This window comes from Chiloscyllium plagiosum, unplaced genomic scaffold (genome assembly GCF_037043375.1).
Source record: "Chiloscyllium plagiosum isolate Xiang-an unplaced genomic scaffold, Cpla_swu_hap1 HiC_scaffold_37, whole genome shotgun sequence".
Taxonomy (NCBI): Eukaryota; Metazoa; Chordata; class Chondrichthyes; order Orectolobiformes; family Hemiscylliidae; genus Chiloscyllium; species Chiloscyllium plagiosum.
This window is the reverse complement of record NW_028270175.1, coordinates 2,546,268-2,567,257: the sequence shown is the minus strand read 5'-3', so window position 1 is coordinate 2,567,257 and position 20,990 is coordinate 2,546,268. Positions and strand designations below refer to the sequence as shown.

The 20,990-nt window shown below is 45.4% G+C and overlaps 1 protein-coding gene across 16 annotated transcripts in view; it reads right to left on the bottom strand.

The window, feature by feature from the left end:
* The window catches only part of LOC122540474 (polyhomeotic-like protein 2), a 308,477-nt gene that overhangs the window by 210,608 nt on the left and 76,879 nt on the right, over window positions 1–20,990 (bottom strand). The window contains exon 1 of one of the 16 annotated variants that reach the window (XM_087980203.1): window positions 14,532–14,639. The exons of 13 other annotated variants lie outside the window; for them this stretch is intronic. The gene's annotated coding sequence lies outside the window, so the exon portion shown is untranslated. Of the gene's footprint in view, window positions 1–7,092; window positions 7,235–10,341; window positions 10,363–14,531; window positions 14,640–20,990 lie in introns of those variants that run through there. 2 more of the 16 variants (XM_087980206.1, XM_087980204.1) reach the window with 2 other exon arrangements.

Below are 20,990 nucleotides of genomic sequence, written 5' to 3'. Positions count from 1 at the left end.
CTGGATAGTTCTTCCTTTCTTTAAAATAAAAACTGTCTTTGTCCCTGCACCATGGGATGAGCAACAGTGCCATTTCTTCTGTTTTCTAAAGCACTGAACTAAAAAAAACTTTCGAGGTGAATAAAGTGTGTTTGCTTTAACGCAAGGAGTATCAGGAATAAAAGTGACGAACTTAGAGCATGGATCAGTACCTGGTGCTATGATGTTGTGGCCATAACAGAGACATGGGTTTCTCAGGGGCAGGAATGGTTGCTGGATGCTCCAGGGTTTCGAGCATTTAAAAAGAATAGGGAGGGGGGAAAAAGAGGAGGGGGTGTAGCACTACTAATCAGAGAGGGTCTCACAGATACAGAAGCTTCCATTGTCGAGGAAGATCTGCCTACCGAGTCAGTACGGGTGGAAATTAGGAACAGCAAGGGAGCAGTCACCTCGTTAGGGGTTTACTACAGGCCCCCCAATAGCAGCAAGGAGATGGAAGAAAGCATAGGTCGGCAGATTTTGGAAAAGTGTGAATGTAGTAGGGTTGTTGTAATGGGTGACTTTAACTTTCCCAATATTGATTGGAATCTCCTTCGAGCAGAAGATTTGAATGGAGCTGTTTTTGTAAGGTGTGTTCAGGAGGGTTTCCTAACTCAGTACGTTGACAGGCCGACGAGGGGAGAGGCCATTCTAGACTTGGTGCTCGGAAACGAGCCGGGGCAGGTATCAGATCTTGTGGTGGGAGAGCATTTTGGTGATAGTGACCACAACTGCCTCACATTCTACATAGCTCGGGAGAAGGAGAGGATTAGGCAAAATGGGAGGATATTTAATTGGGGAAGAGGAAACTATGATGCGATTAGACATGAGTTAGGAAGCATGGATTGGGAGCAATTGTTCCACGGTAAAGGCACTATAGGCATGTGGAGACTGTTTAAGGAACAGTTGTTGCAAGTGATGAATAAATATGTCCCTCTGAGACAGGCAAGAAGTGGTAAGATAAAGGAACCTTGGATGACGAGAGCGGTGGAGCTTCCTGTCAAAAGGAAGAAGGTAGTTTACATAAGGTGGAGGAAGCTAGGGTCAAGCCCAGCTCTAGAGGATTACAGGCAGGCGAGGAAGGAGCTCAAAAATAGTCTGAGAAGAGCCAGGAGGGGGCATGAGAATGGATTAGGGAGAACACAAAGGCATTTTGCACTTATGTGAGGAATAAGAGAATGGTCAAAGAAAGAGTAGGGTCGATCAAGGAAAGAGTAGAGTCGATCAAGGATAGCACAGGGAATTTGTGTGTGGAGTCTGAGGAGGTAGGGGAAGCCCTAAATGAGTTTTTTGCTTCTGTCTTTACGAAAGAAATGAACTTTGTAGTGAATGAAACCTTTGAAGAGCAGGTGTGCATGCTGGAAAGCTGATGTGCTGAAAATTTTGTCAAACATTAAGATTGACAAGTTGCCAGGCCCGGACCAGATTTGTCCTCGGCTGCTTTGGGAAACGAGAAATGCAATTGCTTCACCACTTGCGAAGATCTTTGCATCCTCACTCTCCACTGGAGTCGTACCGGAGGACTGGAGAGAGGCAAATGTAATTCCTCTCTTCAAGAAAGGAAATAGGGAAATCCCCAGCAATTACAGACCAGTAAGTTTCACGTCTGTCGTCTGCAAGGTGTTAGAAAGGATTCTGAGGGATAGGATTTATGACCATCTGGAAGAGCATAGCTTGATTAAATGCAGTCAACACGGCTTTGTGAGGGGCAGGTCATGCCTCACAAACCTTATCGAGCTCTTTGAGGATGTGACTAGAAAAGTTGATGAGGGTCGAGCTGTGGATGTGGTGTATATGGACTTCAGCAAGGCAGTTGATAAGGTTTCCCATGGTAGGCTCATTCAGAAGGTCAGGAGGAATGGGATTCAGGGGAACTTAGCTGTTTGGATACAGAATTGGCTGGCCAACAGAAGACAGCGAGTGGTAGTAGAAGGAAAATATTCTGCCTGGAAGTCTGTGGTGAGAGGTGTTCCACAGGGCTCTGTCCTTGGGCCTCTACTGTTTGTAATTTTTATTAATGACTTGGATGAGGGGATTGAAGGATGGGTCAGCAAGTTTGCAGACGACACAAAGGTTGGAGGTGTCGTTGACACTATAGAGGGCTGTTGTAGGCTGCAGCGGGACGTTGACAGGATGCAGAGATGGGCTGAGAGGTGGCAGATGGAGTTCAACCTGGATAAATGCGAGGTGATGCATTTTGGAAGGTCGAATTTGAAAGCTGAGTACAGGATTAAGGATAGGATTCTTGGCAGTGTGGAGGAACAGAGGGATCTTGGTATGCAGGTACATAGATCCCTTAAAATGGCCACCCAAGTGGACAGGTTTGTTAAGAAAGCATATGGTGTTTTGGTTTTCATTAACAGGGGGATTGAGTTTAAGAGTCGTGAGATCTTGTTGCAGCTCTATAAAACTTTGGTTAGACCGCACTTGGAATACTGCTTAAAAATGTGTTGCTGGAAAAGCGCAGGTCAGGCAGCATCACAGGAGAAGGAGAATCGATGTTTCGGGCATAAGCCCTTCTTCAGGAATCTGAAGAAGGGCTTATGCCCAAAACGTCGATTCCCCTTCTCTCCTTCGATGCTGCCTGATCTGCTGCGCTTTTCCAGCAACACATTTTTAAGCTCTGATACCCAGCATCTGCAGTCCTCACTTTCTCCTACTTGGAATACTGTGTCCAGTTCTGGTCGCCCTATTATAGAAAAGATGTAGATGCGTTGGAGAGGGTTCAGAGGAGGTTTACCAGGATGCTGCCTGGACTGGAGGGCTTATCTTATGAAGAGAGGTTGACTGAGATCAGACTTTTTTCATTGGAGAAGAGGAGGAGGAGAGGGACCTAATTGAGGTATACAAGATAATGAGAGGCATAGATAGTCTCTGGCTATCGACTCTATTTCTCAGGGCAGAAATGACTAACACGAGGGGTCATAGTTTTAAGCTGGTTGGAGGAAAGTATAGAGGGGATGTCAGAGGTGGGTTCTTTACACAGAGTTGAGAGAGCATGGAATGCGTTGCCAGCAGCAGTTGTGGAAGCAAGGTCATTGGGGACATTTAAGAGACTACTGGACATGCATATGGTCACGGAAATTTGAGGGTGCATACATGAGGATCAATGGTCGGCACAACATTGTGGGCTGAAGGGCCTGTTCTGTGCTATACTGTTCTATGTTCTAAACAGAGAATGAAAAGGGAAAGTTCGCTCATGGTTAAATAGTGTAAGAAGTGATGGTGTTGGGATAGGCGAGATGGTAAAAATGCAATGAGATTTGAAATATTTCAAATTGTGTTGTACATACATAGACTTAACCAACCTTTTCATCTGAGTAGTGAACTGTTTCACTGTTAAAACCAAATCGGAACTGCACAGGCACTTCTGGGAGAGATCACCGGACCCGAAACATTAACTCAATTTGCTCTCCACAGATGCTGCCAGACCGGCTGAGCTTTTCCAGCAACTTTTGTTTTTGTTTCTGATCTATCAAGTCAGGTTTCACTCCAGAATCAGACTTTTCCAGTGCTCCCATCAGCTGGGAACACAATCCAAAACCTCAAAAGTTGAAAAATATGCAGTCTATAGAAAGCAAGGATAGAGTTAGTGAAGGGGACTGTCTCCTTGTCTCCGAATTCAAGTGTCTATTTTTTAATAGATATTACAGTTTTATAGTGTGACCGGCTTCCCTCAGTTGGGCTGGAATCTGTAATGGTTGTAGTGCACAAATCACAAGGACAAATTTATTAGGAATCAATTTTGTCCTGAGCACTGTTAGTCACAGGCAGAGTTTCAAAAAAAGTCGTCAAATGTTTTCCACAATAAACTCTGTCTAATTCAGAGAGATAACCTTGATCTTGAGTAACACAGTCACTGCTTGTCACCAGACACCGCTATCAGAACTGGCTCAGTAAACTGGAGGAGTAAAGCTAACAGGCACAGCATTAATAAAAATACATTTTATACAAAACAGGGACAACCAGATTGATGTTCATAGAATATTCTGGAATTGATATTTCAGTTGCTGTTCCTAACATTAACTTTTACCAACCTGCCTCTTGTTCTAAGTAATTATTTTTCTCAGCAAAATCCAAGCTTGCCCATGCTGGCAATGTGTTTCCGAGTACTCAGGAGGTTTGGTGTTGCTGATCCATACTCGCAAGTTCCTTTGCAGTCTAGAGACACCGTCAGTGACAGCAGATTCTGCAATTTCTTTCCATCACACAGCCCAACTAGCAATCTCACCCACTCAAAATTGAAGAATTTGCAGCTTGACATTCCACTTATTTGGCTACATCATAGACACACCGTAATTAGTCAAGAACGCAAAATAAATCACAGAACAGAGGACAGTCTTGCAGTTTCAGGAGGCTGTCATCTAAGTAATGTTGAATGAGGGGGAGGTGATGGCAGATGAAGCTCTCTGGTAGACTGCCCAGGGTGGGTTAAACTACACATCATTTTATTACACACCACATTTAACCTGGTGAGGTGCCCATAAGAGAGACAGTGTGTTAACAAAGAAAGCAAACCCCCAGCCTCATAAGGAACCAAGAGGATAAATAGCCAAACATTTGGTCAAATGCAACATGAGGGATAAGGAGATAAGCAGAAAATAAAATAAAAAGCAGAGAACAAGGTTTAAGTAGAACACTTGTGTCAGCATTCAGAGATTCCCTCAATCTCTCCACCACATCCACCCCCACTCTCATGGTTTCAACATCACGAGACCTTGTATCAACCCCTCCTTGTCCTCCACCTTATCACTGTTTCCCTTCTGTTCTTCCTGCCCCTTCCCTTCTCCCTTTCCACTAGTTTAGAAATTCTGACATGTCCCTGCCGTTTGGAAAGCTCACTGGCCTGAAATTTCGCTCACCCCATAGAAGCTGCCGACCCCTTGAGTCTTTCCAACATTTTCTGTCTTTATTTCAAGTTTCCACCATTCGCAATATTTCACATCTGTATTTGGGTGAAAATGGTGCAAGGTTTCATGCCCATCTGTGCCACACCAACATGGGGCAACATTAGTGACTGACTAACTGGGACAGGCCAACAGAATAACTACCCTCAAAATCTTGACATTTAAAAATAAAACGAGGGAGTCACTGAACAATGACGAGGAAATGGGATGTTTATTGAAGATCAATCGTATGAATCTTTATCATCAGTGGAATTGGTTCCAAAATCTGCAAAGCTTTTTGGTTGTAGAGCATTTAGGCTTTTCATGAAACATCCTCGAGAAATTCAACGAATGTTGTGAGTAAACTGTAAAAATGCAATTTATTGGTGCTTCCTGCCTGCTGAAATAGTCACAACGGTCCTCCCTGGCTAAAATTTCATGTCACCGTGGTGTAAAACAAAGGGGCAATTTGGAAGCAACTGAAATGAATAGGAAATGAGCGAGTGAACACTACAACAGCATAAACAGGCATGGCACCTGGAGCTGGGCTGTAAGCTGTTGTCAATCTCTCTCACCGCCTTGTTTAGATACATGACAACATGTCCGGGGCAGGTGGGACTTCAACCCAGACTTGCTGGTCCAAAGGCAGGGATGCTACCACTGCACCAGAATCACAGTAACTTGTTCCATATTTGGTTATTGGAAGAATGGGAAGACTAAAATCTTCATCTTTCATCTCAATCACCGATTCACTCCTCACAGGGATTTGAGGAGCCTTTGTCGCAGTCCCAGGCTGAACCAGACCATTCAAGTACTCGGTGTTCTATTCGAGCTCCAGGTGCCACGTGGCTTCATTCTTTCTGCTGCCCTCTGTGTAACATCAACTGCCATCAGGACCATTCACCCCCAGTCTCTAACACCAGCCCTGTTGCTCTGTCCAATCTATTCACTGCAACTTGCCCAACGCTGTGCAGTTCAACAAACCCAGCTCAGCTCTTCACCTTGAACTCACTGATCTCCTAGTCACCAGATCCAGGCAACACACTGTCCTCACGATGGTTTGTCAGGCAGAAGATACACATGAAGGGCTTATGCCCAAAATGTCAGCTCTCCTGTTCCTGAATGCTGCCTGACCTGCTGTGCTTTTCCAGTGCCACACTTTTCAACTCTACTCTTCAGCATCTGCAGTCCTCACTTCCTCCAAGATACAGAAGCTTGAACACACACACCAACAGGTTCAATAACAGCTTCTTCCCTGCTGTCAGACTGCTGAATCGACCTCTCAAATTTCAAACCTAATGCCGATCTTGCTTTTGTGCCCCTCCTGTGCAGTGTAACCTTGTAGACCTCACTCTGTCTAATCACCCGATCATCTATACGTCCTTGTTTGCTATGATCTGCCTGTACTGCTCACAAAACAAAAATCACTGTACTTCGGTACATGTGAAAATAAATCAAAGCAAATCAATCAGGCAGATTCTCACACTGTGATGCCCCTTGTTCCATTCTCCTCATTCTCTCTCTCTCGTATTCTTGCATATCCCTCCCACCCTTTATCCCACTATAAAAAAGGATTATATTTTCAGCCACATGGACTCAGCTCTCTAGGGCTCCTTCCTAGAAACCTCCACCTTTCTCTCTGACCTTAAAAACCTCCTCAAAGCCCATCACAAAGTCAGCTTCAGGACAGTGCTCTCAACCTCTCCTTGCCTTTCACTCCGTTTTCTTACACCAATCCATGATGCACTTGGGGGAGCTCCTAAAACCACTGTTAGCGAGCAGTTTAGAGTGTTTGTATCAGCATACATGCATCCTTTCCTGTGGGTTTGTGTGCACATGGTGCAGTGTACATGCCTGTGTCTGTATAAATTGTGTTTGTGTCTTTTCACATAAAGATGCTTTCAATAAGAAGTTTCCAACCTTGACTGTTCAGTTTTGTGTCTAGTCAGTGCAACATGCAGATACAAAGGAAGTGTTTCAAACATGCTTCCCACATGAAGCAGAGTTCAAGGCCCATCACCCACACAAAATTCAACTGAACATTAAACTCAACTTACTTTGCAGGTGTCTCTACACAGACAAAACAAAGTGCATCTTCTACATGTCAGGGCACCCCAGAGTGTCTCAGCTTTCATAAAGCACTTTCTAAAAGGCAGACTTGATTGTAATATGGAAAACAACAGCTCACCTGTGGACAGCAAGATCCCATGAAGAGGACAAACAAATCACTGGAAAAACTCAGCAGGTCGGACAGCAGCTATGGAGAGAAAGATTCTGAAAGGTTACTGGACCCGAAACGTGAACTCTCTTTCTCCTCAGATCCTACCAGACTCGCAGAGGTTTTCTGTGTTGGTTTCTGATTTCCAGCATCCACAGTTCTTGGTTATTTTTTGTTTTCCCATAAACAGCAATCTGACTGGATCACATGTGGTTTTTGTGATGTTGGTAGTACCCAGGAATCAGGGTGTTACTCACTGGCTTGCCATCAAACGGGCACCAGGGATATTTCCTATTCAAGGGGCAGCTGGACTTTCAGTCTCATGTCTCCTCAAAGACAACACCTCCGATAGGGCAGCCCTCAGTCAGTGGGCTACCAGCATGGTTTAGAGGGGTCAGCCTCAGGAGTGAGATTCAAACCCACATCATCCCAACTGGGATGCAAAGTCTGAAACCAAATGCCTGAGGACCTGATGCAACCGCTCTGCAACGGTGTTGCTACACAAATACTGTTGTTCCTGAAACAGCATTGACTGAATGCTTGGGGAACAGCAGAGCACTTTCTAACGGAACCTCAGATGTAGATATACCTCTTCCTCTCAACAACTGGTGCAGTGAGAATTTACAAGTGAAATAAACCAAACACAGCCGATGGCATCTCAGGGCTGACAAACATCCTGCAAGTTTACGAGTGAGTTTATCTCATCTAACAGACGGAGAGTATTAACATCGCCCAAAATAGTTCATTTCTATTACTGTCCAACATCCTAGCTTGTGGTATTCAACTAGCGTTGTGGAACAAGAACGTGACAAAATAACATTCAACCATCCACAGCAAACATCTGAACACGCAGTGAGAATTATTTTATATCAGGATAACACTGAAGACAAGAAACTTTAGTAAACATGGAGACACTGGGAGTGTTCTCCCTCAAACAGATAACAATGGGGAGAGGTAATAGGAGAAACCACTCTCACTGGGGTGAGGGGGAGCGAGAGCGAGAGAGATAGCGAGAGCGAGAGAATTCAGATGCAGGATAGTTAGCAAAATATCATTTGCTGGTTTGGGGGTGGGGAGCGATGTTTGTATACAACAAATTGTAATGATCTGGAATACAGTTACCTGAAAGATTGGGAACAGACTGTAACGGCCAAAAGGAGGCAATGGATAAATAGACAAAATACTGCACTCTCTTTCATGAGGATTAAACCCAAGCCCAGACTTCTCTCACTGATGGAATCTTCTCAAAACGATGGCACTCTTGGAAGAGTTACCGGTTACTGGGGTCAATAATATAGCCCTCAAATCAATATAACAAAAGGCAGATTACCTAGTCATTACCATCTTGCTCTTTCTGGGATCTTGCTGTGTGCGTAGTGCTGCTAGGTTTCCCACAGTAAAACAATGGCACCACTTCAAAAACCCTCCAATGGCTGCAAAATGTATGGAAATGAACTGAGGACTTAGGAGATGCTATATAAACGCAAAACCTTTCCTTCCATTCCCCTTCATGGCCAGCCACAGCCAACTACAAGAAAGGCCGGAGGCAGAAACTTGCTTTAAACTCTGTTTAAACCAGGAACAGAGCTAGGAGCAGGAGGAGGCCATTCAGCCCCTCCAGCCTGCACTGCTACTTGATACCATCACGGCTGATCTCACCTTAGTCTCAACTCCATTCCCCTGCCCACTCTCCATAACCCTTCAACCTGTTACAAATTAAAAATCTGTCTATCTCCTCCTCAAATTTACTCACTGTCCTGCCAATCCACCACAATCGGAGGTAGTGAATTCCACAGACTCATGAGTTTAAGGGGCAGTTCCTCCTCATCTTGATTTTAAATCTGCTACCCCTCAGCCTTAAAACCATAAACTCTCATTCTAGTTTGACCCTTGAGGGGAAATACCCACTCCATGTTTACTTTGTCAATCCCCTCATGCATCTCAATTAGATCTCCTCTCATTCTTCTAAACTCTAGTGAATTTACGCTAAACTGCTCAATCTTTCCTCACAAGACAAGCCTTTCATCTCTGGAATTAAATTAGTGAACCTCCTTGGAGCTGCCTCCAATGTAACAGCTGAATTGAAACTGTGAAGTGGGTTGGGACTAGCTCAGACCTGAATCAATCCTTCGCTGCTTGTTCACTCAGTCTCACCTCAGTTCAGTGGGAAGCATGGGAATAAAACATTGTCAAGTGACATCAGTAACCTCACACTAAGGGGTTACTGGGTTGCTCAGTAAGAAGTGGAATTCAGACTGACATGGTGGGATGCAATAAAGACATTTCAGCTGGAATCACATTGTATTTCCAATAAACAAACAGGCCATTCAGCCCATCTATACTGCATTGTTGCTCAGAAGCTCATGAGCCTCTGTTCATCAAATCACATGATATCTTTCTCAATGGGTTCTCCAGCTTCCCCTTAAATATATAAAAGTTACAATATCCACCTCAGCCTCTCCATGCACATACTCTCAATCCTTCCTGGGCAGAGCTGTTTCTTCCTGGGTTAAGATTAGATTAGATTACTTACAGTGTGGAAACAGGCCCTTCGGCCCAACAAGTCCACACCGCCCCGCCGAAGCGCAACCCACCCATACCCCTACATTTACCCCTTACCTAACACTATGGGCAATTTTAGCATGGCCAATTCACCTGACCTGCACATCTTTGACTGTGGGAGGAAACCAGAGCACTCGGAGGAAACCCACGCAGACACGGGGAGAACGTGCAAACTCCACACAGTCGGTCGCCTGAGGCGGGAATTGAACCCGGGTCTCTGGCGCTGTGAGGCAGCAGTGCTAACCACTGTGCCACTGTGCCGCCCACAGATGTTTGCATCTTGCTGAAAATTTACTGTGTTTAGCACTGCTGCCCGATCCCTGGACAGTGTGAACGCTGGCCTGATATGCAGATGTTAGGATGGAGGGTGGGCCCTGAAACTCCAGTTACTGATGGATTGTGGGCCGCCTCAATGCCACCCTGCTGGGCCAGAGAGCAGCAACTCAAACTTCAGTGACCCCAATAGAGGTGTGGGCATGGCAAAAGGAGGGAGGACTCGAGGGGGGTCTCAAAATAGATACACCCCAGAACAGGTACTTGTAAATCTTAATTTGGGGGTTGGAGGGAGGGGTAACCCCCTCGATCAATCAGGCCGTAGCTCCCCCGTTCCCCCTGAAAATGACACTTAAAGCCTTAAATTATGCAAATCAGCCCCACCTTGTTGCAGTGGGCCCCCAGGGAAAGCTCCACCAGCTGGCAAGCTGTCTCAAACGTGGCTCTCTCGCTCTGTTAGAACACTCGGAATACCATCCTCTCCAAATGCAGAAGTTCTATTTCTCAGTGTCGGATTTCTGAATGAATGCAACTTCAATCACAAGACAATAATGTAACAGGATTCAGTGTAACAAGAGAGAACTAGGGACATCCTCATCATCCAAAACAATTGCAGCGTGATTTATTACCAAACGCCGTTTTCATACAAGTCATTTACTGTGATACACAGAACCAAGACACTATGGAAACTTGGGTAAAATGAACCAACAATCAGCAAGGTGATGGAAGAGATCGATGACAGTGTTATCAAACAATATTTACTCACCTAATAACCTGCTCACCGACAATCTGTTTGGGTCTGTCAGGGCCAATTAACTCCTAACCCTCACTACAGCCCCTTGGTTCAATCATGGACAAGAGAGGGGAGAGTGACAGCCAGTGACATCAAGGCTGCATTGGTCTGATTTCTGAGGAAGGGTCACCAGACCCGAAATGTTAACTGATTTCTTTTCACCGATGCTGCCAGACCAGTTGAGTTTTTCCAGTAATTTCTGTTTTTGTTCCTGATTTAAAGCATCAGCAGTTCTTTCGGTATTTAGCCATGTCAATAGTTGGTTACAAAAGCAGGTTAGAGGCGGGGAATTCTAGTGTGTAACTCACCGCCGGACTCCCCTAAGCTTGTCCACCATCTACAAGGCACAAATCAGGAGTGTGATGGAATACTCCCCACTTGCCTGGATGGGGGCAGCTCCAACAACACAAGAAGCTTGACACCATCCAGGGCAAAGGAGCCTGCTCGATTGGCACCACATCCACAAGCATCCACTCCCTCCACCACGACACTCAGTAGCCGCAATGTGTACCATCCACAAGATGCACTGCAGAAATTCACTCAAGATCCTTCGACAGGTTAAACCTACAACCTTGACTTCGTAATGCTAACTTTAAACGTGGAAGCTCAAGGGTAGCAGATGCAGGTAGTGGTGAGCTTGTGTATATTCCCCTCCAAACCATTAACAATCCTGACTTGGAATAAGGGCAGTGTGTGTCTACCCACACCCCTATGGACCTGCTGCAGTTGAGACATGCACCGCCCAGGGTAACTGGGAAGCGTAATAAATGCTGACCCAAGCAGCAACACCACAGCCCCCAAACAGAGGAGGAGGACTCGTCGTCGCCGTCGCCATCGTCGTCGCAGCCCTTCGGATTGATTATGGCTGATCCTCCAACCCAGCCCCTAGTTCACAATGTCTCCCCATACCCTTTGATCCCTTTAGCCCCAAGTACTATATCCAACTCCTTTTGGAAAACTTTCAATGTTTTGGTCGTACCTTCTCTCTATTGCAGAGAATTCCAAAAGGTTCACCATTCTGGGTGAAAACATTTCTCATCTCAGTCTGAAATGGCCTGTCTTGTATCCTTAGACTGTGACCCCTGGTTCTGACCTCCCAAGTCATGTGGAACATTCGCCTCGTGTTTACCCCATTTAATCCTGTTAGAATCTTAATGGTCTCTACAAAATCCTCCCCCTCTCATTCTTCCAATCAATGAGCAACAAAACTGCACTCTGTGTCTTGGAACTGAGAGAGCTGGTCATTCAGGAGTTAAACATCACTGGAGAACACTGTCTGTGTGTTCATTACTTTTGCTTCAATGTTAATTCACCACCTTTATGAGGAAACTCAGACATCAATGCTGGTGGTTCACTGCTTGCCCTCTGGTGTTTTCTTTCAAATAAACTAGCGAGCTAGTTATCATTCACTGCTGCACATATTAAATCATCAGGAAGGCACACGGTATTAATGCACAAAGTTAATTAAAAGATGGGCATGTTATGCTGCAGAGAACACAGATGTACTCCAGTATTTTCTGACTGAAAAGGCACGCTCTCCCAGTCTATGTTTGGGAAACAATTTTCCTTTCCGTACAAATGCAGGGGGATGATTTTATCTTGCATCTTTACACAGTTTGTGTAAAATTTTAAAACACAGCCTCACGCAAAACAGCAGAGAAAGCCCTTGCTTCTCTCACTGCGTGAGCCTGCTTCAGCTGAAACACAAAATTATCCTCCTCCCCCTAACCACCAAAACCTGCCCTGTGCTCCCTGCTGCTCCCAAAGGGCTTTTTCACCAACTTTCATTAGTACAAGGCTCTTAAAGTAATGAAGCATCTCAAGACACCTCACAGATAAACATGACATCGGCATCAACTACAGCAAACATTAGAGTTCAGGGAAAGCTTGGCCAAAATAGTACTTGTGTTACATTGTACATGACATGGAGATGGTGAGGGGAGGGATTTCTACAGGAGCTAATAATGGCAGGAGAAGACTAGAGACACAGACAGCGCGAGCAAGTGGGAGACACACAGAGAGGGAGAGAAAGTAGAAGAAGAGACTAATCCAAATGACGGAGATAAAGTATGGCCCCTTTATTTCCAAGGCTGGGGATGAGCTGAAAGTCAGGAAACAAGCCCAATTCCACCCTCAGAATCACAACCTAATCAGCTGCCCTCCAGCCAATTTGAGAAAGTGCCTCACTGAAGGTGAAAATATTCCTTCAGTTTAACAAACAGGCAAAAGCCCAGAGCCTCTGATTCCAAGCAGTGAACATAAATAGAGTCAGAGATGTACAGCATGGAAACAGACCCTTCAGTCCAACCCGTCCATGCTGACCAGATATCCCAACCCAATCTAGTCCCACCTGCCAGCACCCGGCCCTTATCCCTCCAAACCCTTCCTATTCATATACCCATCCAAATGCCTCTTAAATGTTGCAATTATACCAACCCCCACCACTTCCTCTGGCAGCTCATTCCATACACGTACCATCCTCTGCGTGAAAAAGTTGCCCCTTAGGTCTCTTTTATACCTTTCCCCTCTCACCCTAAACCTATGCCCTCTAGTTCTGGACTCCCCGACCCCAGGAAAAAGAATTGGCCTATTTATCCTATCCATGCCCCTCATAATTTGGTAAACCTCTATAAGGTCAGCCCCCAGCCTCCGACGCTCCAGGGAAAACAGCCCCAGCCTGTTCAGCCTCTCCCTATAGCTCAGATCCTCCAACCCTGGCAACATCCTTGTAAATCTTTTCTGAACCCTTTCAAGTTTCACAACATCTTTCTGATAGGATGGAGACCAGAATTGCACGCAATATTCCAACAGAGGCCTAACCAATGTCCCTTACAGCTGCAACATGACCTCCCAACTCCTATAAATGATGGGAAGACATTTACAAGGTCTGTCTTGTTAAAGCAAACCCACTTCCAAGGCTTTGTATAGCTAAAGGTAAAGTCACCATAATCTTACTAGACTATAGGGCTGCTCTCTCGCACGAGAGCACACCAGAGAGCGAGCGCGAGCGTGCGCAAGAGAGAGGGCGCGCGAGCGCAAGAGAGAGGGCGCGCGAGCAAGAGCACAGCGGTGAGTTTAACCTGAGGATTACTATGCCTCAGGCGAGGAGAAAGGTCGAGAGGGAGAGTTCCTTCATGGTAACCTCAGCTAGTGTGGGAATTGAACCCACGCTGTCTGTGTCACTCTGCATCGTTAACCAGCCACCCAGCCAGTGAGCTAAACCTGGTTAAAAGGGAAAGGCAAAACTAAAATTCAAATGACAGCAGAAATGGCTGGACAGCCTCAGCAGGGAGCAAGTGTCTGTGGAGAGAAAGCAGATTCAGTGTTTCTAATCCAGCAACCCTTCCAAAAATTTCAATCCACAGACCGTCCAAAGTGCATGTTACATTCTGCTGCACTGGGTTGTCTGCTGTCAAGCCGAGGCTGACATGAGGTTACTGTGATGTCTGCTAATACAGAGTTTGGACACAGCAGACCCCAGCTGCTGAGCTGGTGGTAACAGCTGGGCAGTGCAGAGGAAAAAAGGTATCGAATCATGACACCAACAAGTAAACCGTTTCAGATCAGGGAGCCGCATGCAAAAAAATCGAGATGAGTGAAGCTGACAGAAAAAAAAAATCATACACTTCATTAGGCTTCCACCAACTGAAGTTCATGCTGGATTCAGTCCGGGTTTGGAAATGTTTAATCTCAGCAGAATCTACAAGAGCACAACTTTCAAGATGCTGCACTTCAATTCATTCCCGACAACAAAAACTGCAAGAACAAAAGAGCCTCCTACCAAACAAAACCCACTGACTCCCTTGCCAGTGAGCTTGGGGTATCCGCTGCCCTCCTGTGTGTGGGCATCCCTCCAGCACTATGAGCAACCTCCTGCTCCTGTCACCGGTTCACACAGTGCAGCCTGTGCACCAACTACACCCTCTACAGCATTTCCTCAGGCACAGGCGGAGCTGAAATGAGCCACACCATTACCCCAATGACAATATTGTTGCTAAGCAACGGCCAATGAGCTTTGCTGGCTTGACTGCAGTAATAAATGCTAACAGCAGAGAAGGAAAGGCAAATATAAACCTAGCCACTAGCATTAACGACCCCTCGCAGGATTCAAAACCCTCACGCTAACATATTTCACAATGACCATGCTGACAATTTTAGGGCTGAGGTAAAAGCAATGCGAGGCCATAAAACATGATCAATTAAAAAGGGAGGGTATCATCTCCATCAATGGATATTGATACCCTGCTTTAGGATGAGAACAGGTTATTTTAACTGCTATGTTGAACAGGCCCAGCAACATTAAAAAGAGGATCAATGCTCACATCCCCCTGACTGTGTTTACACAGTGGATTCACACTAATGGCAATATTTAGGGACTACTCCAGAATCCTGGAATTGTTACAGTACAAGAGGCCATTCAGCCCAACACTGTAAAGGAAATTGGCCATCTTGTTGGCAGCATTTTTTTTTTAAAATAAAGCAAAGCAACGCCAACAGTTGAGAGGAACTGGAGCCAGTGGTTTCAGGAGTGGGTCACCCAGCGCAATTTAACTGACCCAACAGAAAACCGAAACAAGATGTGCTAGACCCTAACCGGTCAGGACACCTCGCGAAGAGCGAAAACAGGCACCTCAGCAACTCAAATGGGATTCTCCTCCCACACAGAACCCCATCCCCCAGAAAGGGAGGGCAGTGTAAACGATAAGGCTGATATATTTTCCATCACTTTCAGTGAGAATTGTTCAGTGGATGATTCTTTCAGCCTTCTTGATTCACTCCATATCAATAAACCGCTGGAGGCACTGGATATCACAAAGGCTATTGGCCCCAACAATATTCCAGCAATATACTGAAGACTCACGCTCCAGAACCTGCTGCTCCCCTAGTCAAGCTCTTTCAGTACAGCTACAACACTGGCATCGACCCAAAACTGTGGAAGATTGCCCAGGTATATCCAGCACATGCACAGCAGGGCAACTCCACCCCAGTCTATCCTCAATGAAGTAGAAGGATACTATAGATGGGCTGGAAACTGGAAAATCTGAGAGAAAGAAAGGAACAAACAAAAAAGTAGGGAAAGAGAGAGAAGAGAATGGGAGCAAGAGAGGACAGTGATTGGTTTGGAGGGGAGCATGTTCCTATTCATCAGCTGCCTTTGTCATTCTGGATGGACATGATCATGGGTTTGGAAGATGCTGTCTGAGGATCTTCGATGAATTTCTGCAGTGCATCTTGTAGATAGTAGCAGAGTGTGTACTGATTGTCGATGGTGGAGGGAGTGGATGCTTGTGGATGTGGTGTCAACCAAACAGGCTGGATGGTGTCGATGGGTGTTGATGGAGCTGCACCCCTTCCAGGAAAGTGGGGATTATTCCATCACACTCCTGACTTGTGCCTTGAAGATGGTGGACAGGCTTTTGGGGGGGGGGGGGGGGGGGGGTGGCGGAAGAGAGAGGGTTCAGGTGGTGAGTTACACAGCAGAGAATGCCGAATCTCTGACCTGCTTTTGTAACCAAGTATTGACATGACTAGACCATTTCAGTTTCTGGTCAATGGTAACCCCCAGGATGTTGATAATGAAGGGACCAGTGAATGTCAAGGTGCGGAGGTTAGATAGTCTCCTTTAGAGCGCGTCGCAGCCTGGCAGTCGTGTGGCACAAATTGTCGACCATTTGTCAGCACAAGCCTGGATATTGTCCAGATCTTTTGTATTAGAACACGGAGCGCTTCAGTATCTAAGTCGTCACAAACGGTGCTGAATATTGTACAATCATTTGTGAACTTCCCCACTTCTGACCTTAAGATGGAGGGAAGGCCATTGATGAAGCAGCTGAAGATGGTTGGGCCTAGGACAGACCCCGGAGGAACCCCTGCAGGGATGTCCTGGAGCTGAGATGATTGACCTTCAACAACCACAACCATCTTCCAACGTGTCAGGTATGGCTCTAACCAGTGGAGAGCTTGCCCCCTGATACTCATTGATTCCAGGAGAAAGTGAGGTCTGCAGATGCTGGAGATCAGAGCTGAAAATGTGTTGCTGGAAAAGCACAGCAGGTCAGGCAGCATCCAGGGAACAGGAGAATCGACGTTTCAGGCATAAGCCCTTCTTCAGGAATTTCCTGAAGAGTTTCCTGAAGAAGGGCTTATGCCCGAAACGTCGATTCTCCTGTTCCCTGGATGCTGCCTGACCTGCTGCGCTTTTCCAGCAACACATTTTCAACCCATTGATTCCAGTTTTGCAGGGCTCTGTGATGCCACACTCAGTTGAATGCAGCCTTGATGTCAAGAGCTGTCACTCTCCCCTCCCCTCTGTAATTCAGCTCTTTGGTCCATGTTTGAACCAAGGCTGTAATGAGGTCAGGAGCTGAGTGGCCCTGGGGGAACCCAAACTGGGCGTCACTGAGCAAGTTATTGCTGAGCAGGTGCTGCTTGATAGCACTGTTGATAACCCCTTCCATCACTTTACTGATGGGGTGGTAATTGGCTGGGCTGGATTTGTCCTGCTTTGTGTGCACAGGACATACCTGGGTAAGTTTCCACATTGTCGGGTAGATGTCAGTGTTGTAACTGTACTGGAACAGTGTGGTTAGGGGAATGACAAGTTCGAGTCTTCAGTACTATTGGATGTTTAGTTACTTTCAGGCACCATATAAACTGAAGTTGTTGTTGGATTACTTTGCTAGGTTACTGAAGCACAGACACCAATCCGGGCTGCTCTGGTCCTAGCCTCCAGCCTCGCCCTAGTCTCTGCACAGTGACAGCAACCACCACCTAACATTCACCAAAGCTGCTCACTCTGTCTAGCAGCAGCCTGGCAATGGTTTGACTCAAAGATAGACCTTCCAAATCACCGGAACTACTGGTCAACAGAACAGTCTCTGCCAAACCACATTCTTTGCAGCATCCATTCTCCAATAAAGCAAAGGGGTCATCTCCGTGAACCCATGGGTAGCAAAGCCCTGACATGCACCACCTGAAGCCACAAAACCCTTGACAGTCCAGAATACACAGCAATACTGGCACCACATCCAATCCCCAATCTGTGAGTGGTGCTAATGGAGTCCTGTTTACACCAATATCTAATAAATTGTGTTAAGGTCCAGTCCTCCACACAGGCCATCATTACTGCTCCCTAACCAACAGTCAGGGCAGGTTCTGACCGGCATGGATGTGTGATAGTGCTGGGCATCAGGAAGCTGGTGAATGTTGATTACAATGGTGATCTACCAACCAAAGAGAACTGAGCAAGAAATGGATTCGTAATCACTGCATATAAAAGGTCCATTCTGTTCAGCTGTTACAGTCAACACAAGGAAATGCTCATTGACATAACCACCACTTTGCAGAGTCTTCATCAACTTGGCTTAAACTCTAAAGTGATGGTCCACAGACTGAGAAAAGGTCAGAGATTTGCATTTCTTGTTTCTGCCTCATAGGCTAATCAATATAACCAATACCATCTGCAGGTTTGCAATTGAAGTCAGTTTTTGCAATTGTGCTAAGCTTGTATCAAACCCTCATTAGATCACACTTTGATCACAACACACAATCCACATTACAAAAAAAAAGGCACTGGCCAAAGTGCAAAACTGATTTACAGCTGAAGGCAAAGAGGATGGATCAGCACAGACTGAAGACACTGGGAGTCTCCTCACTATATAAAAACGAATCTGACACAGCTCTCGGGGACACAAAGAGATCTTATACAGGAGAGAGAAAACATGTTTGCTCCTGTGTGGAAAACCAAAACCAGGTGTTTTATTAAGAAATTCAGGAGAAACTCTTTCAGCCAGAGAGACAGGAATGCAGATATCACTACCACAGCAGGTGAAAGGAAAGGATCAATGAATTTCACGAGAAGAGTGTTAAACAGGACAGAGAAAAAAAGGATTACAAAAGGAGCTGAGGTGAAGTAAGACAGGAGGAGATTTGTGCCGAGGATAAAACTCCAAGTATCAGCTCAGCAGTTGCCAGCTTTTATTCTGTCAATAATTTCTAACTTGTTTATAATTTTGCTGAGCATGGGGACTGGCAGTTGGAGAGGGTAACACACCTGCCTCAACATCAGAACAGGCAGAAATGTTTCCTCAGGGATCACAGAATTAAGTTTCAGGTGTGTGGGTCAATAAAGAGAAAAATCTGTTTTTGGATGTACGAACTGTCTGCTCCACTTCCTGTCGTACATATGCCACCCCGTCTTTACAACTAAACATTTCCATCTTTCACACGGAATCCGGCTGCACAGGGGTGTGTGTGTCTGTGTGTGGTTCAGTCACAGGGCTATGGCTATCATGGATAAAGCTGCACAGCACATCTCTAACACTAAGATACTTCCCCTTGGCTCACCACTGCCCCAACAGAAGCATGCTTTTTCCTCCAGCTGCCAAATCCTTTGAAGTGCTTTATACATCATGGTCAGACAGCCCTTCAAATCACCTAAACACAAGATGAACCCAAGCCAGGTTTATGCAAACTCTTCATAGTTTAACCCTTTTCACTCCAGGATCATTGCAATGAACCTTGCATCCTGCCTTGGGTCTGGATTACCTTCCTAATAAAATAGGTGGTATCCACAACAGAATCCAGTTACTCCCGATGGAACATGGCCCAGTATCTAAAGCTAATGGATTCCTTCCTCCTCTATATTTGCAACCCTCGTAGAGATGCTAAGTGGGATCCTTTAGCCTTTTTGACAGCTTACTGATTTGTGGCGATTCATACATTCAGATCCCCAAAACCTGGAGCCATTCTGGTACCTGATGTACCAGCATTTCACCAACATTCAGACTTAGCTTTCTCATGTCTGAAGTGATGACCCCACATTTGGCCACAATGAAGTCCATTTGCTTCACGAAGACCAGCCATTAAAGTGACTTTACAAAACACAAGCCAAAAATTCACATGTTCCAATAGTTTGCACTGACCAAGTGGTTAGGGTGGCTTAGTGTTTAGCACTGCTGCCTTACAGCGCCAGTGAGCCAGGTTCAATTCCACGCAGTCAAATGTCAGTATGGAGTTTGCACGTTCTCCCCATATCTGCGTGGGTTTCCTCTGGGTGCTCCGGTTTCCTCCCACAGTTAGGTTAGGTGGATTGGTCATGGGAAATCTGGGTGAGACTCTATTCAGAGGGCCAATGTGGACTCAACAGGCTGAATGGCCTGCTTCCACATTGTAGGGGTTTTATGATTCTAAGTCAATAATTGTAAACACTTAGGCATGTAGTGAGTTTGTTGATTGAAAACAGATAGATATTGTAGGATGTGTATGTGTTGGAATACAACCAACAAAAAGCTCTAGGATATGAATACGTCACTTGTGTTATACCATTTCACCTCAAAACAAACCAACCAATCATGGCACCACACAGGAGGAGAAGTATTTTCACACAATCCTCCTCTAAGTGATGCTGAATACCAATTTTGAATGTACCAAAAAAGGTCTTTTTATATAAAGAGATCGAATGGACAGCCAAGTTGGATAAATTCAAACTCGTGATTTACAGTAAACCAATTTCTACAGCAATGTCACTGAATAAGCAAAATAAAAACAGACGGTTCTACCTTGTTTATTGGCAACATGGAGTCATTTTACTGTGTACTTTATAACAGGTTAGAGAGATTTAACAGCTTCATTTTTAAATAAAAGAGCAAGATTTGAAGAGTCGAAGTGCTGCCATTATGACAGGAAGGGTAGAAAGGGGGATGGCGGGGAATGCTTTTGATCAGGGAGAACATTACGGCTGTACTTGAGGAGAATATTCCGGGCAGATCGTCCAGTGACGTTATAGGAGTGAAACTGAGAAATTAAAAAAAAAGGGTTGATCACCCTGCTGGGATTGCATTTTAGCTCTCCCCCCCCCCCTCCCCTAAAAAAGTCAAAGTGAAACATGTAAGCAGATCTCAGTTATCTGTAAGAATAATAGGGTGGTTATGGTAGGGGATTTTAACTTTCCAAACAGAGACTGGGACTGCCATAGTGTTAATGGTTTGGATGGGGAGGATTTTGTTAAGTGGGCCAAGAAAACGCTTACTCAATATGTGGATGTATGCACTGGATAAGGAACAATATAGTTGACCTACATGGGAAATAAGGCAGAGCAAGTGACTGACGTGGCAGTGGGGGAGCACTTTGGGACCAGTGATCATAATTCTATTACTTTTAAAATGGTTAAAAATCTCACAGCACCAAATTATAGTTTATTTGGAAGCACTAGCTTTTTGAATGCTGCCTCTTCATCAGG